The sequence below is a fragment of the Mobula birostris genome, chromosome 8, assembly GCF_030028105.1.
Source record: "Mobula birostris isolate sMobBir1 chromosome 8, sMobBir1.hap1, whole genome shotgun sequence".
In the NCBI taxonomy this organism is placed as follows: domain Eukaryota; kingdom Metazoa; phylum Chordata; class Chondrichthyes; order Myliobatiformes; family Myliobatidae; genus Mobula; species Mobula birostris.
In genome coordinates, this window is record NC_092377.1 from 110,032,554 (window position 1) to 110,049,294 (window position 16,741).

Genomic DNA, 16,741 nt, shown 5'->3' on the forward strand with positions numbered 1-16,741 from the left:
ACGGGGATCAGGGGGTATGGAGAGAAGGCAGGTACAGGATTCTGAGTTGGACGATCAGCCATGATCATACTAAATGGCGGTGCAGGCTCAAAGGGCCGAATGGCCTACTCCTGCACCTATTTTCTATGTTTCTATGTTTCCAATACGCTTGTGGGTATGTTTAGAAATTTTCGGGTGTTTCTGGTGACATAACAAATCTGAAATTCCTAATGAAGTATAGCTGCTGTCATGCCATTAACCCTCTAAACCTTTCCTATCCATGCAAATATGAATCGGCAGCAGTTCACCACTCAGCCCCTCAAACCCGTATGATCTGCCTGACTTTCAGTTCAAGTTAAATCCTTTGTAAGTATTTTTTGCCACCTATTTTCAATAGCTTCATTCAGCATGGAGTTAGGAACAGTACACACTAGAATAAAGCAAAATAAATTACTGCAGCTTCTGGAAACCTGAAATAAAACGGATAGGGGAGGCTGTGCTCTTTTCACAGGAGAGCAGAGACTTACCTGGCAGTGGTCTTCATAATTCTGAAGAGATGCAGTCAGCAACTGGCAAATTCTTCCCAGTCATTGGAATCAGATTCAGGATTAATATCATTGACATACAGTACTGTGCAAGAGCTTCAGGCATGTGGAAAAAAATCTGTAAAGTGAAGATGCTTTCAAAAACAATGAAATAAAAAGTTGAAGAGCAGTAAATAGTAAAAAGAACTAAACCAAGTCAATATTTGGTGTGACCATCCGTTGCCTTTGAAACTACCTCACTTCTCTTAGGTGCACCATTGTGTAGTTTCATAAGAAAACCGGCTAGTAGATTGTTTCAAGCATCTTGGAGAAATTGCAACAGTTCTTCTGAAGACGTTGTATGTCTCACTTGCTTCCGTCTCACCAGGTAATCCCAGACAGCCTCCATGATGTTGAGAAATGGACTCTGTGAGGCTATACCTCTGACACCATATAAAAAACCTAGTGAGCCTAAGACTTTTCCACTAGACCATATGTCATGACACTTGATGTTTTCTGGCAACAGTGCAATACAATACATTAAAAGACAACAAATTACAATAAGAAAAAGTGTGTACATAATCTACACATGATTAGAAATTAAGTAAGTAGTGTAAAAAGAGAGCAAAAATAGTGAGGAGTGAGGTATTTCATTGCCTGTTAGACCACACTGAAATCTGATGGTGGAGGAGAACAAGCTGTTCCTAAAATGCTTCAGTGTCCTGTATCTCTTCCCTGATGGAGGCAATGAGAAGGGGGCATCAGGAGGGATGCTGTCCTTTTGAAGATGTCCTCACATGGGAGGCTAGTTCCCATGATGGAGCTGGCTGACTTTGGAACCCATCTGCAGCTTTTTCCAATCCTGTGCAGAGACCCAGAAGGAGCCCAGATCAGAGATTCATAAATATCCAGCAGATCAGGCAACACCTGTGCAAAGTGAAACTCAGTGTCTCGTGGCTCCATAGTTGTTCTTGGCATTGAAATGTTGGAGTTTCCTATGTTCAAGGATAACTTTCACTGACTGGAGGTTCCTTACGTTTCATGTCATCCATGTATTAAGGACCTGAGCAGAAATAATGTCTCGAGTTGATTATCATGAGTGTTTTCTTACAATCAGAGCTTATGCCAAGACACCATCTGCCTGTTTAGGAAGCAGTACAGGACCCCATGTTTCAATAGCAGAAGGTTATTTTAACTCTTCAATCAATGCTTACCCCTTAGAATCTGCACAACTAGTGATTAAGTACCTCATTTATGCCTATGAGACTTTGTTGTGTGCGAATGGAAGTATCCATTTGAGCCAAACTGCATAAAAACAGGGCTCCCACACACTGTGCTCTTGCTGTGCATCAGCTACTGATCTCTATGATCTCTAATCCCTTTCTTCAAGTGGTGTTTCACTTAAGTACCTTTTAAATGTTGTGAGAGTACCTGCCTCCACCACCTATTTGACAGTACGTTCCAGATTTCAACCATCCACTGTTGAAGAATTGTTCTTCCTCAAGTACCCTTTCATTCTCCCGTCCATTACCTGAAACCCATGTCTTGTGGTAGCTGTCACCTCTACCTCCAATGGGAGCAGCGGCGGCTGTCAAGCCTTCAAGCTCAGCCCCACCATTCAACATGATCAATGCTGATCTCTGCCAGCCTCAACTCCTGTGCAGTTCCTCATGCCTCCACCTACCAAATATTTATTACTAGTGGGGAAAGCTTCTCACTATTCACAATCAATATTGTGAGCCGCTTTGGACTCCTTACCTAAGAAAGGATGTGCTGATATTGAAGAGGGATCAAAGGAGGTTCGTGAAAATGATTCCGGGTTTGAATGGCTTATCGTGTGAAGAGCGTTTGATGTCTCTGGGCCTGCACTGACTGGAATTCAGAAGAATGAAGGGGTGACCTCATTGAAACCTATTGAATGTTGAAAGGCCTCATTAGAGGGGATGTGGAGAGGATGTTTCCTATGGTGGGAAAGTCTAAGACCAGAGGACACAGCCTCAGAATAGACGGGCGTCCTTTTAGGATGGAGATGAGGAGGAATTTCTTTAACGAGACGGTGGAGAATCTATGGAATTTGTTGCCACCTGTGTCTGTGGAGGCCAAGTCATTAGGTACATTTAAGGCATAGATTGATAGATTCTTGATTGGTCAGGGTGTAAAGGGATACAGAGAAAAGACAGGAGACTGGAGCTGTGATGGAAAATGGATCAGCCATGATGAAATGATGGAGCAGACTTGATGGGCCAAATGGCCTAATTCTGCTCCTATATGATCTTATGATCTTTGATTTACTAATATGATCTCTGTCCTGTGTTTAAAGAGCCCCATTTGGAACACATCTTTATGAGGAAGTTTTATAATTTGACGCTAGTTTTGTTGTGTAAGTTAGTACATTTGTTGCCTGGAAACAGTTAAGACCACCATCTGTCGCCCCTCTTCCTCAGAGCTATGTGTATATTAGTATGTGATAGGCTGTCAACTCTTTCGAGGCAGCAGCACTAACAAATATGTGACAGGTCTTAAAGGTCTTTAAAAACTTTATCTTTCTGTGAAAGCAGGATGTGGTAAGGATTATATGCACCTTTCTTCCAGTTCTTGCAGAACACTGGTTGTTAGCCAAACCAAACCAAACCAGAAGAGGTTGCAGCCTAGCTGAGGACAGAAACCTTGCAATGTGAATAACTAATTTCAAGTCTGCACGGCAGAATCTGAAACAACCTGATTACAGATTTGTGGTGTCTGGGGGAATTGAGATCACAGGCTGCTGCTCTGGTGACTTGGGACTGGTTACCACCGATGCATGAAACCGCTCTTTACCCTTTTCATTCTGAGAGTCAAACTGAAGCAAGGGAGTTAATGTTTGTAGTCAGAATATGACTAAATTCAAAGTGAGAAAGGCTGCTTCCCCCAGTAAGTCTGCTAAGACGAAAGAAAGGGTAGAATCATTGAAGTTCACTGCTCAGCTCAGCAGACCATTCAGCCCACACATCCATGTTGGCCAGAAGCAAAGCCCACTTCCCAGCCCTTCTTGGTCATAGCTCCCCAACTACCTATTCGGGTACATTGTAAATGCAGTGAGAATTTGTGCACACTAATTCTTCACATTTTATTTTCCCCACTCTCCCAACAACTCCTCCCACATTCCACCACTCACACACACACGCTAAGGTCAATTTATAGAAGATCAATTTTATTCACTATACACATTTACATATATCAGGAATTTGCTGTAGTGTGTTGGGCAGGGTGTGACATGCAACAAAAACACCATTCGACAATTATAAATAACAGAGAATTATATAAAAATAAAATTAAAAGCATAGATATGGAGTAAAATGAGCTCAAATATATAAATAGCAGCATGCATTTACAATGTAAGCAGCATTATGAAATGTGCTTTAAAGTGTTTACCGACTGAGATAATAGATGGGGGAGAACTAACTAGAATAGTTCATCAGATTGACTGCCTGGAGAAGAAATTTTTAAGATGGTGTGAAGTTTCTGGAAAGCCTTATAGTACGTTCCAGAAGGGAGCATTGGAAAAGACAGTCTTCTGGGCCAATTAACCTGACCTGGCATATACTTGGCACCCACCGGAAAGCCATAGGGTCACAGGGAAAATGTACAAACTCCACTTGGACAGCGTCTGAAGTTCGAATTTGAGCTCAATATAGTGTGAAACCATGGGGTAGCTACACTACCATACTTGTCTCATGTCAATAGGATTTGCACTAGCAACTGCCTAGCCAGGTGACGAGCTGTTCTAAAATTCTATGGAAATTCATGGGAGGTTAATGTGAAGATCAAGCAATTAGTTGGATCATAGTGCAACTAGGCCACAAAGAGGATGTTCAACCCATTTAGTCCATGCTGGCCTTCTGTATGTAGTAGTCACATACCCCTACCCCATTACTGTGGTTTTGCAAGCTCATCTTCCTCAAGTATTGACTTAATTTCATATGGAAATCTCTGATGATATGTGCCAAGTAGGTGATGAATTCCCTGGAATGGCAGGGAATTTGAGGGTAAAATAGCAAGGTAAAGAGCAGGACAGCTCAAATTAGCAGCAAGATCTAGAAATTTCCGGCTGCTGGTATACCTCCTCATGTCCAAATGGCTGTTTTTTTTTGCATTAAGAACTGCATTCATCCTCAGTAAGTTTAATATTCTATCTAGAGTACACTTAGGGACCACATTATTTGGTACCTCCTGTTATAATAAAGTGGTCACTGAGTACATTTATGGTCTTCTGCTGCTGTAGTTCATCCACTTCAAGCTTTGATGTGTTGTGCGTTCAGAGATGCTCTTCTGCACACCACTGTAGTAACACACGGTTGTTTGAATTACTGTCACCTTCCAGTCTACTTGAACCAATCCGGCCATTCTCCTTTAACCAGCTCATTTTCTCCCACAGAGCTGTCGCTCACTGGATGTTTCTCGTTTTTAGCACCGTTCTCTGTAATCTCTGGAGACAGTTGTGTGTGAAAATCTCAGGAGATCAGCAGTTTCTGAGATACTCTAACCACCCCGTCTGCCACCAACAATAATTCCATAGTCAAAGTTACTTAGTTCACATTTCCCCCTCATTCTGATGTTTGGTCTGAACGACAACTGAACCTCTTGACCATGTCTGCATGTCTTTATGCACTGAGCTGTTGCTACATGATTGGCTGATCAGATATTTGCATTAATGAGCAGGTGTACAGGTGTAGCTATAAAGTGGCCCCAGAGTAGTGTATATTGGCCAAGTACAAGCAGCCCTGAGGAACTTCCAGTGTTACAAAATGTCCTGGAGACCTGCAATCTTGCTAAATTACAGGCAGGTCTTCATCCCAGTTTAGTTTGCAATTGTCCCTGAATCTGGGTGTTTGCTCCATACATTTTCAATGCTTTGAGGAAATTCTAGGCTTTCCAAATCTCTTAGGAAATAAGTAAAAAAAAAGAACAAATTTTTCGACAGAATTTAGCTTGCTTACATCCAGATTGTGAGTCTTGATTAAAATTAATAGCCTTCTTGCAGAATTCTCATTACTGTACTTCATGCATAATTTTCTGCAGCTTGTTTTATCTAACATTAAAAAAAACACTTGTGTAGGTACGTGCACGAGAAATAATTCAGGGCAGGTTGTGTATAGCATTCTCTCACTTCTTAAAAACCCAAGGCTGTGAGGAGGTCACATCCACAGGATGTTATGGGCAAACAACATGAAGGAGATGCAGTAATTGTTCACGTAGAAGCATAGTTCCTCAACTTTTCTCAGAAGTTTGCAAAATTTCAGCATGTCACCTAATACTTTGACAAACTTCTATAGGTGTGAGTATATTGAGTGGTTGCTTCGTGTCCTGGTATGGAAACACCAATGTCCTTGAATGGAAAAGCCAACAAAAAGTCATGGATACAGCCCAGTCCTTCATGGGTAAAGCCCTTACCACCACTGAGCACATCTCCAAGGAGCGCTGTTGTAGGAAAGCAGCTTCCATCATCAAGGACAACTACCATCCAGGCCATGCTCTCTTCTCACTGCTGCCATTGGGAAGGAGGTACAGGAGCCTCTGGACCCACACCACCAGCATCAGGAAGAGTTATTACCCCTTAACCATCAGGCTCTTGAACCAGAGAGGATAATTTCACTCAACCCCAAAGCTGAACTGTTCCCATAAGGACTTTTCATCTCATGTGTTTGATATTTATTGCTTAATTAATTACTTCTCTTTTTTGTATTTACACATTCTGCTGTCTTTTGCACATTGCTTGTTTTGTCTGTCTTGCCGTGAAGTTTTTCATTGACTCTGTTGTGTTTCTTTGTGAACATTTGAAAGAAAATGAATCTCAGGGTTGCATATGGTGGCATATATGTTCGTTGATCATAAACTAACTTTGATCATCCCAGTCCGCGTGAGATTTCTGGATACCCACATACATGAAAAAACCATATTCCCTTTGTTCTGGTGAAAGCCCAATCAAGTTATGCACCATTAAACCTTTCAAATGACTAACCCCTGTCTGTGTTGTAAGTGCAGTCAACCCCCAAATGATGTCTGCCGGTCATAATGTTACAGACGTGGTTTTATCCTGCATGCATGCTTCTGTGCAGCTTCCTTAGTTCTCCAAGTAACTGGGCAAAAGAGAAAAAACATGGGCATGTTTCCATGTTTTGTTCTATAATTAACATTCCTAGTCCAGTCAGAATAGAAGTGTGTGGATATGCAACCTCTAGGCACAGAGGTAGAGACCGACGCCCTGTTCTACACTGACGTACACTCATCCTCCAGTCAGCTTGAACCAGTCTGGCCATTCTCCTCTGACTTCTCTCATTAACAAAGCATTTTCATCCACAGAACTTTTGCTCACTGAGAGTTTTTTTCATTTTTCACACCATTACCTGTAAACTCTAGGGATTGTGTGCATGAAAATCCCAGGAGATCAGTAATTTTTGACATACTCAAACCACCCTGTCTTGCACCAACAATCATTCCACTGTCAAAGTTGCTTAGGTGACGTTTCTTCCCCATTCTGATGTTAGATCTGAACAACAACTGAACCTCTTGACATTGTCTGCTTCTGTGCTTTGAATTGCTGCCACATAATTGGCTGATTATACATTTGCATTAACGGGCAGGGGTACAGGTGTGCCTAATAAAATGGCCACTGAGTGTACATCATGAAACAGTTCCTGTAGACTGGAGGCTGGCAAATGTAACATCACCGTCTAATGAAAGAGGGAGAAAGGAGACAGAGCACATTAGGCCGGTTGCTCCAATACCAAACAAAATGCTGGAATCATACAAGAAGAGCAGGAAGAGCTGCCTGAATGACTGTCGCCCAGTTGCACTCATGCCTACAGTGATGGCATGCTTTGAAAAGTTGGTCATGGCCAGGATCAACTCTTCCTAAGCAAGGACCTGGACCCACTGCAATCTGCCTGTCACCCCAATAAGTCCACAGTGGATGTAATTTTACTGGTTCTACTCTCAGCCTTGGATCAGCTGGACAAAAGCAATACCTACATCAGGCTGCTGTCTATTGAATACAGTTCAGCATTCATCACAATCATCCCCTTGATACTAATCAACAAGCTCCAAATTTGGGCCACTGTACCTCTTCTGCAACTGGATCCTTGACTTCCTCATCGGGAGGCCACAGTCAGAGTGGATCGGAAATAATCTCTCCACCGCGATGACAATCAGCTCTGGTGCACCTCAGTGATGTGCGCTTAGCCCACTGCTCTGCTCTCTCTACGCCCATGACTGCATGGCTAGACACAGCTCAAACGCCATCTAAATTTGTTGGCAGATGTTCAGATGGTGACTAGGAAGTGTACAGGAGTGAAACAGACCATCTGGTTGAGTGGTGTTGCAACAACATCCATGCACTTAATATCAGAAACACCAAGGAATTGATTGTGGACTTCAGGAAGGAAAAGTCAGGAGAACATACATCTGCCCTCATTGAGAGATCAGCAGTGGAATGGATGAGCTGTTTCAAGTTCCTGGGTGTCAACATCTCTGAAGATCTTACCTGAGCCCAACTTACAAAAAGAAACAATGGTGGTGATACTTCATTGGAGTTTGAGTACATGTGATATGTCACCAAAGCCTCTCGCAAATTTCAACAGATGTACCGTGGACAGCATTCTAACTGGCTGTTTCGCTGTCTGGTATGGAGAGGGCACTGCACAAGACTGGAAAAATCTGTAGAGGATTGCAAACTCAGCCAGCTCTATCATGGGCACTGGTCTCCCCAGTGTCGAGGACACTTTCAAGAGGTGATGACTAAAAGGTGGCATCTGTCGTTAAGGACCCCCATCACCCAGGACATGCTGGTCAAGAGGACCATCACTGCATAGTCTAATGAGGCAACCTCTATGCTTCAGGACTGGTTTGAATGGAGCGACTGGCAGATGTTCAAAGAGGATGCCACAAACGGAGCAGACACAGACCTCGAGGAATATGTCCCATCTGTCACTAGCCGCATCAGTAAGTGTGTAGGTGACATTGGTACATCAAGAACGGTCATCCCACGGCACAACCAGAAGCCCTGGCTGAAAGCTGAGGTGTGCTCCTTACTGAAATCCTGGGAACCTGCCTTCAAGTCTGGAGATATAGCAGCTCTCAGAGCAACCAGGCAAAGCCTCATCTTGGGATCAAGAGGGCAAGGATCGCCTCCACAGGAAAAGAATTCAGGAACACCTATCTGAGGGCAATCCCCAGTATATGTGTCTGGCATCAAGGGCATTACTGACTATGCAAGGAAAGACAGGGTTAACTGTATGCTTCCTTCCCTGATGCTCTAACCAACTTTAATGCATGCTTTGAGACATAGTATATCACACTAGCCTTGAAAGCTACACCCCTCCGAGGTGAGCTGCATCCCTCCCAGCTGTCTGTAACAGCAGCAGACGCGAGACGGTCACTGCAGAGAGTCAACCCCCATAAGGCCAGATGACACCCCAGGCCCGACGACACCCCAGGCCCGACGACACCCCAGGCCCAGTACTCAGAGAGTGAACACACCAGCTCACTGACGTCTTCACAGGCATCTTCAACACTTCACTCATCCAGGCTGCTGTCCCCACAGGCTTCAAATCAGCCATCATCATCGCTCATCGATGTATCAAAGAACCCTACACCTTCAGAACTAAATGACTACAGTCCAGTGACACTGACTCCAATCATCATGAGATGCTTTGAACAGCTGGTAATGGCACACATCAAAAACTCCATTCCTGCCACACTGGACACTCACCAATAAGCTCACTGACAGAACCGCTCTACAACAGATGCCGTAGCTGGCCCTGATCACCCAGAAAAGAAGGACACTTACTGTGTGTTGGAATGCTACTTCTGGATTTCAGTCACTATTTTCCCACAAACCCTGGTGAGCAAATTCCTACTCCTCGGTCTAAACACACCCCTGTGTAACTGGGTATTGGACTTCCTAACCCACAGACCTCAGATAGATGCACAACTGCTCCTCCCTCCCCATCTTTCACAGAACGGTGCCCCCGAGGACTGTGTGCTGAGCCCATTGCTGTACACTCTGCTCACACATGACTTCACGTCCAAACACCTGAGCAATCACATTGCCGATGTTATGACAGTGGTGGGGTCCTCACCAATAACAATGAATCAGCCTACAGAGAGGAGGTGGAAGAGCTCGAGGCCTGGTGCCAGGCAAATAACCTCTTCCTCAATGTCAAGAAGACAAAGGAGATGGTATTGACTTCAGGAGAACTCTTACCACTCACACCCCCCTGTACATCGACGATACAGCAGTGGAAAGTGGGAACAGTTTCAAACTCCTGGGAATGCACATCACACACAACCTCTCATGGACCCAGAACACATCCTACACAGTCAAGAAAGCTCACCAATGCCTCTTTCTGAGGAGGCTGAAGAGAGCTGGACTTTGCACGTCCATACTCACGTCATTCGAGAGATACACAACAGAGAACATCATCACAAGCTGCATCACTGCTTGGTATGGAAACTACACTGCGGCAGACAGGAAGGCTCCACAACAGGTAGTCAAAACTGTCTAACGCATCACCGGCACCTGCCTAACTACCATCAAGGACATATATGCAGAAAGGTGCCAGAAGAGGACCATTGACATCATGAAGGATTCCATCCACCCGGCTTATGGATGTTTGTCCCACTCCCATCAGGGATGAGGCTACGGAGCATTCACGCCAGGAGCTCCAGACCCCAAGTAGCTACTTTTCCGAAGCAGAAAGACTGATCAACACCTCCATCCACTAACTCCACCACTAATCCATTATTTCCCATCGGTCACCTTGTGGACAGCCTAGCATCACCTTATGGACATATTAGCAATCTATGTATATAAGCTGTCTTAAGTAGTTATATTTACGGTGTTTATAATCATTATTGTGTTCTTTATCTTTTGTGTTTTATTCTGTGCGTCATGGATCCGGAGTAACAATTATTTCTTTCTCCTTACACTTGTCTAGAGGAAATGACATTAAACAACCTTCAATCTTGAATCTTATCATTGCTGCCTTCAGGGACGAAGTGCAGGAGCCTGATTTCACACACTCAGCCTTTTAGGAACAGCTTCTTCTCCACCGCCATCAGATTTCTGAATGGACGGTGAACCCATACACACTACCTCACTATTATTTTTCTTTTTTTGCTCTCTTTGTACGACATATTCAATTATATATATATATAACTATATATTTATAGTTTTTAAAAATTATGTATTGCATTGTACTGCTGCCACAAAACAACATATTTCATGACATATAGTATGCCAGTGATATTAAACCTGATTCTGATTCTGATCTTTTATAAAAGAAAATACCTATGACAATAGACAATAGACAATAGGTGCAAGAGTAGGCCATTCGGCCCTTTGAGCCCGCACCGCCATTCACTGTGATCATGGCTGATCATCCACTGTCAGTATCCAGTTCCTGCCTTATCCCCATAACCTTTGATTCCATTATCTTTAAGAGCTCTATCCATCTCTTTTTTGAAAGCATCCAGAGACTTGGCCTCCGCAGCCTTCTGGGGCAGAGCATTCCATATATCCACCACTCTCTGGGTGAAAAAGTTTTTCCTCAACTCCGTTCTAAATGGCCTACCCTAATTCTTAAACTGTGGCCTCTGGTTCTGGACTCACCCATCAGCAGGAACATGCTTCCTGCCTCCAGCGTGTTTCCATCCCTTAATAATCTTGTATGTTTCAATAAGATCCCCTCTCAGCCTTCTAAATTCCAGAGTATACAAGCCTAGTCGCTCCAATCTTTCAACATATGACAGTCCCGCCATCCCCGGAATTAACCTTGTGAACCTACGCTGCACTCCCTCAGTAGCAAGAATGTCCTTCCTCAAATTTGGAGACCAAAACTGCACACAGTACTCCAGGTGTGGTCTCACCAGGGCCCTGTACAGCTGCAGAAGGACCTCTTTGCTTTTGTACTCAATTCCCCTTGTTATGAAGGCCAGCATGCCATTAGCTTTTTTCACTGCCTGCTGTACTTGCATGCTTGCTTTCAGTGACTGATATATAAGAACAGATAGATCTTGTTGTGCTTCCCCTTTTCCTAACTTGACTCCATTTAGATAATAATCTGCCTTCCTGTTTTTACCACCAAAGTGGATAACCTCACATTTATCCACATTAAACTGCATCTGCCCACTCACCCAGCCTGTCCAAGCCACCCTGCATTCTCATAACATCCTCCTCACATTTCACACTGCCTCCCAGCTTTGCGTCACCGGCAAATTTACTAACGTTACCTTTAATTCCCTCATCTAAATCATTAATATATATTGTAAACAGCTGCGGTCCCAGCACTGAACCCTGCGGTACCCCACTGGTCATCGTCTGCCATTCCGAAAGGGACCCGTTAATCGCTACTCTTTGTTTTCTGTTTAGCCAGCCAATTTTCAATCCATGTCAGTACTCTGCCCCCAATACCATGTGCCCTAATTTTGCCCACTAATCTCCTATGTGGGACTTTATCAAAGGCTTTCTGAAAGTCCAGGTACACTACATCCACTGGCTCTCCCTTGTCCATTTTCATAGTTACATCCTCAAAAAATTCCAGAAGATTAGTCAAGCACGATTTCCCCTTCGTAAATCCATGCTGACTCGGACCAATCCTGTTACTACTATCCAGATGTGTCGTAATTTCATCTTTTATAATTGACTCCAGCATGTTTCCCACCACCGATGTCAGACTAACCAGTTTATAATTCCCTGTTTTCTCTCTTCCTCCCTTCTTGAAGAGAGGGACAACATTAGCCACCCTCCAATCCACAGGAACTGATCCTGAGTCTATAGAACATTGGAAAATGATTACCAATGCGTCCACGATTTCTAAAGCCACCTCCTTAAGTACCCTGGGATGCAGACCATCAGGGACTTATCAGCCTTCAGACCCAACAGCCTATCCAACACTATTTCCTGCCTAGTATAAATTTCCTTCAATTCATCCATTACCGTAGGTCTTTTGGCCACTATTATATCTGGGAGATTGTTTGTGTCTTCCTTAGTGAAGACAGATCCAAAGTACCTGTTCAACTCGTCTGCCATTTCCTTGTTCGCCATAATAAATTCACCCGCTTCTGTCTTCAAGGGCCCAATTTTGGTCTTAACTATTTTTTTCCTTTTCACATACCTAAAGAAGCTTTTACTATCCTTTATATTCTTGGCTAGTTTACCTTCGTACCTCATTTTTTCTCTGTGTATTGCCTTTTTAGTTACCTTCTGTTGCTCTTTAAAAGTTTCCCAATCCTCCGGCTTCCCACTCGTCTTTGCTATGTTATACTTCTTCTCTTTTATTCTTATACTGTCCATTACTTCCCTTGTGAGCCATGGCCTCCCCTTACTCCCCTTAAGATCTTTCTTCCTCTTTGGAACAAACTGATCCTGCACCTTCTGCATTATTCCCAGAAACACTTGCCATTGCTGTTCCACTGTCATCCCTGCTAGGGTATTGTTCCATTGAACTTTGGCCAGCTTCTCCCTCATAGCACCATAGTTCCCTTTGTTCAACTGTAATACTGACACTTCCGAGTTTCCCTTCTCCCTCTCAAATTGTAGATTAAAACTCATCATATTCTGGTCACTACCTCCTAATGGCTCCTTTACCTCGAGGTCAAGGTCTAGTATGGGATTAGACAAAGTCAAGATGGACTTACAGAGGGAAAAGCATGTTTGACAAACTGAGCAGAGTTTTTAGAGGACATAATTGTCAAAGTTAATAAGTAATTCATGACTATTCCTGTCCTTATGTTGGAATTTGGCCCGAAACATCAACTGTTTATTCCTCTCCATAGGTGCTGCCTGACCTGCTCTGATCCTCCAGCATTTCGTATGTGTTGCTCAGCATTTCCAGCACCTGAAGAATCTCTTGAGTGACTGACTTGAAGGAGGTTTGTACCATCTGGAGTCAAACTAAGATCCTCCAGTCTTTTAAAAGTAACACAGGGCTATGTTTGGGAATAATCACGAGGTGAAGGGTTGTGATGTAAAGTCTGGGCCCAAAACTTCGACAATTTATTCCCTTCCATCAATGCTGTCTGGTCTACTGAGTTCCTCAAGCATTTTGTTCCTGTTACTCAGGATTGGTAAGTGTTTGGATTTTTGATTTAAAAAAAAGTCCAAATACTTTGATAAAGTCTGACGTAAGAGGAAAATATGCAGAATTAAAGCACATGAGATGGGGTATAAGATACTGGGATGTAAGATATTGGAATGTAACATACTGAGGTGTAGTATACTGGCAGGGCATGATAACTCTTTGACAGGCAGAAATTCTAAATACACTGGAGAAAGTGTGTGAACATAGTATTGAGGCAGAGAATCGGCCATAATGGTGAAACAGATATAAAGGGATGATCAGCACATCCCTGCTCCTGTTCTCCATGTTTCAAAAGGGGGAGGTGGTTATTAGGTTTCACTAGGGAGCTGGGGCAGGGGCTGGTGTAGAAAATGGCAGGAAAGAAGTGGAAAATAGAATACATTGCAGGTAAGCGTATGGTTATAAAATTTGGTAGAAGGCATAAAGGCATAATCTAATTTCAAAATGGGAGTGAAATCAGAGGTGCAAAGGATCTTAGGAGGCCTCATGCAGGATTCCCTAAACGTTAACTTGCAGGTGAGTTGGTGGTGAAGGAAGGCAAATACAATGTTGGCATGCATTTGAGAGGACTAGAATATAAGAGCAAGCTTGTAATGCTGAAGCTTTATAAAGCATTGGTCAGGCCACACTAGGAGTATTGCAAGCGGTTTTGGGACCCTTATCTAAGAAAGTTTGTGCTGGGTTGGAGAGGGTCCAGAGGAGGCAAACGAGAATGATTCTGGGAATGAAAGTGTTAATGTATGAAGAGCGTTTGATGGCCCTGAGCCTGTACTCACTGGAGTTTAGAAAAATGAAGGTGGATTTTATTGAAACATATTGAATATTGAAAGTCCTAGATAGAGTGGATGTGGAGAGGATGTTTTCTATAGTGGGAGAGTCTAAGACCAGAGGGCACAGCCTCAGAATAGAAGAACATCCCTCTAGAACAGAGATGAGGCGGAATTTCTTTAGCTAGGGCATGGTGAATCTATGGAATTCATTGCCACAGATGGCTGTGGAGGCCAAGTCATTGTGTATATTTAAAGCAGAGATCACAGGTTCTTGATTAGTCAGGGCATTAAAGGTTACGAGGGAAGGCAGGAGAATGGGGTTGAGAGGGATGATAAATCAGCCATGATGGAATGGCAGAGCAGATTTGGTGGGCTGAATGGCCTAATTCTGCTCGTATGCCTTCTAGTTTTCTGAGTGAAATGACTATAAGCCAGTGCACCAAGTGCCAGTGCTGGATGGTTATGTGCCAGGGTAAAAGGGCACTCCGAAGCTGAAGGCAGATGCTACTCTAAACTGAACTGTGATGAAGACCTATGCAATAGAAAGTGTGCACACAGTTTTAGGTCATTAACTACTCTTGTACACTCAGAGGTCACTTTATCAGCTTCACCTGAACACCTGCTGTTAATGCAGATACTTAACCAGCCAATCGTGTCACAGCAACTCAATACATAAAAGCATGCAGACATGGTCAAGAGGTTCAGTTGTTGCTCAGACCAAACACCAGAATGGGGAAAAACTGTGAACTAAGTGACATTGACAATGGAAGGTTTGTTGGTGCCAGACAGGGTGGTTTGGGCATCTCAGAAACTGCTGATCTCCTGGGATTTTCACACACAGCGGTCTCTAGGGTTTACAGAGAACAGTGCAAAATACAAAAAAAAATCCAGTGAGCGTTAGCTCTGTGAACAAAGGGTTTGGTGATCATGGAGGTCAGAGGAGAATAGCCGGCTGGTTCAAGCTGTTAGAAAAACGTCAGTAACTCAAATAGCCATGTGTTACAAGAGTGGTGTGCAGAGAGCATCTCCTGCACAACACATCAAACCTCGAAACAGATGGGCTACAGCAGCACAGGACCACAAACATACACTCAGTGGCCATTTTGTTAGATACGGAAGAGAGCTATTGAAGTAGCCACTGAGTTTGCACTCTTCTACTCTTCGGATAATTTCAATCAGACCTTCTTGGTGAGAGCAACAGCATGTCCCTGCTATTGTTGAGGGAAGTATATTCCCCACCTCCATCTCTTGCTTCTGCCTGCCATTCCATGCACACATCACTGAGTCTGGGACAACCATTGTTCCACATCCTGAATTCTTTCTGGACACCTCCAGCTTCTATTCCTCTGTCTGCTGGGAACTTGCTCATTACTTGCTGCCAATAAGCTGTTCCTCCTTGTCGCCCATTCTGGGCTCTGGTGGACCAAAGAGCTGACTTCCAGGGGTAAAAATGAGTGTGGTATTGAGGTAGCATCTGACCGAGTGTGGTAGCAAGCAGCCGTGGGTATCAATGAGAAGATGCAGTGGTTGATGTCATAAACAGCATAAAAGAAGATGGGTGTGCTTCTCCATTCATCCAGGTTATCACTGCAAAATTGCTTCATTGCAACATCCTTGGCTCAAAACATCTTCAACTCCTTCGCCAATCACCTGAAGCTCAGCAACAAATGAAGCAGCCTGCATTGCTGTTCGTGGACAACGCTGCCGACACCGCAGTGCAGGTCTGAGCAAGGCTCCATCGTCAGAACTGAACCCTTGTCTTCTCTCTCAGTTGCAAGTACCTCGAGGAACAGGTGAGTCAGCCACGGTATTCAAAATAAAAACGTATTCCTCAGTTCTCCAGAGATGCTGCCTGACTTGCTGAGTTACTTCTGCATTTTGTGTCTGTTATTCTGGATTTGCTGCATCTGCAAAGTCTCTTGTGTTTAGCTCTCAGTTAACATGTCTGAAAATAAACTTTCCTTAGTTATTATCACATTGGCTTTTCATCCACTACCATAGATCCATAGATGACATCTGTTGCAGAGTGATCAAGCCTACTTATGCAAGCGACTACTGCTAAAGATAATTCTGACTGCTGAAATCCAACTTAAAAAGGAAGATAGCTTAATATTAATGATCTAGTTACTAACAATAAATTTACAAGGAAAATATAGACTGATAGAACACCACAGCACAGAAACAGATCCTTTGGCCCATGTAGTCTGTGCCAAAGTGTGAACTTGCCCAGCCACATCAACCTGCACCTAGACCATAGCCCTCCATGCCCCTCCCATCCATGTAGTTATCCAAACTTAATTGTTGCAATCGTTTCTGCATCCGCTCTCCGTTCACAGCTCATTCCACACTC

At 43.6% G+C, this 16,741-nt stretch overlaps 1 protein-coding gene across 2 annotated transcripts in view; it reads left to right on the plus strand.

Annotated features, from left to right (window-relative positions):
- Positions 1 to 16,741, plus strand: part of ccr6a (chemokine (C-C motif) receptor 6a) — a 55,546-nt gene that overhangs the window by 27,193 nt on the left and 11,612 nt on the right. Inside the window, exons 2-3 of one of the 2 annotated variants that reach the window (XM_072265953.1) lie at positions 13,317 to 13,412; positions 15,972 to 16,184. The gene's annotated coding sequence lies outside the window, so the exon portion shown is untranslated. The remainder of the gene's footprint in view (positions 1 to 13,316; positions 13,413 to 15,971; positions 16,185 to 16,741) is intronic. The other variant, XM_072265954.1, reaches the window with a different exon arrangement.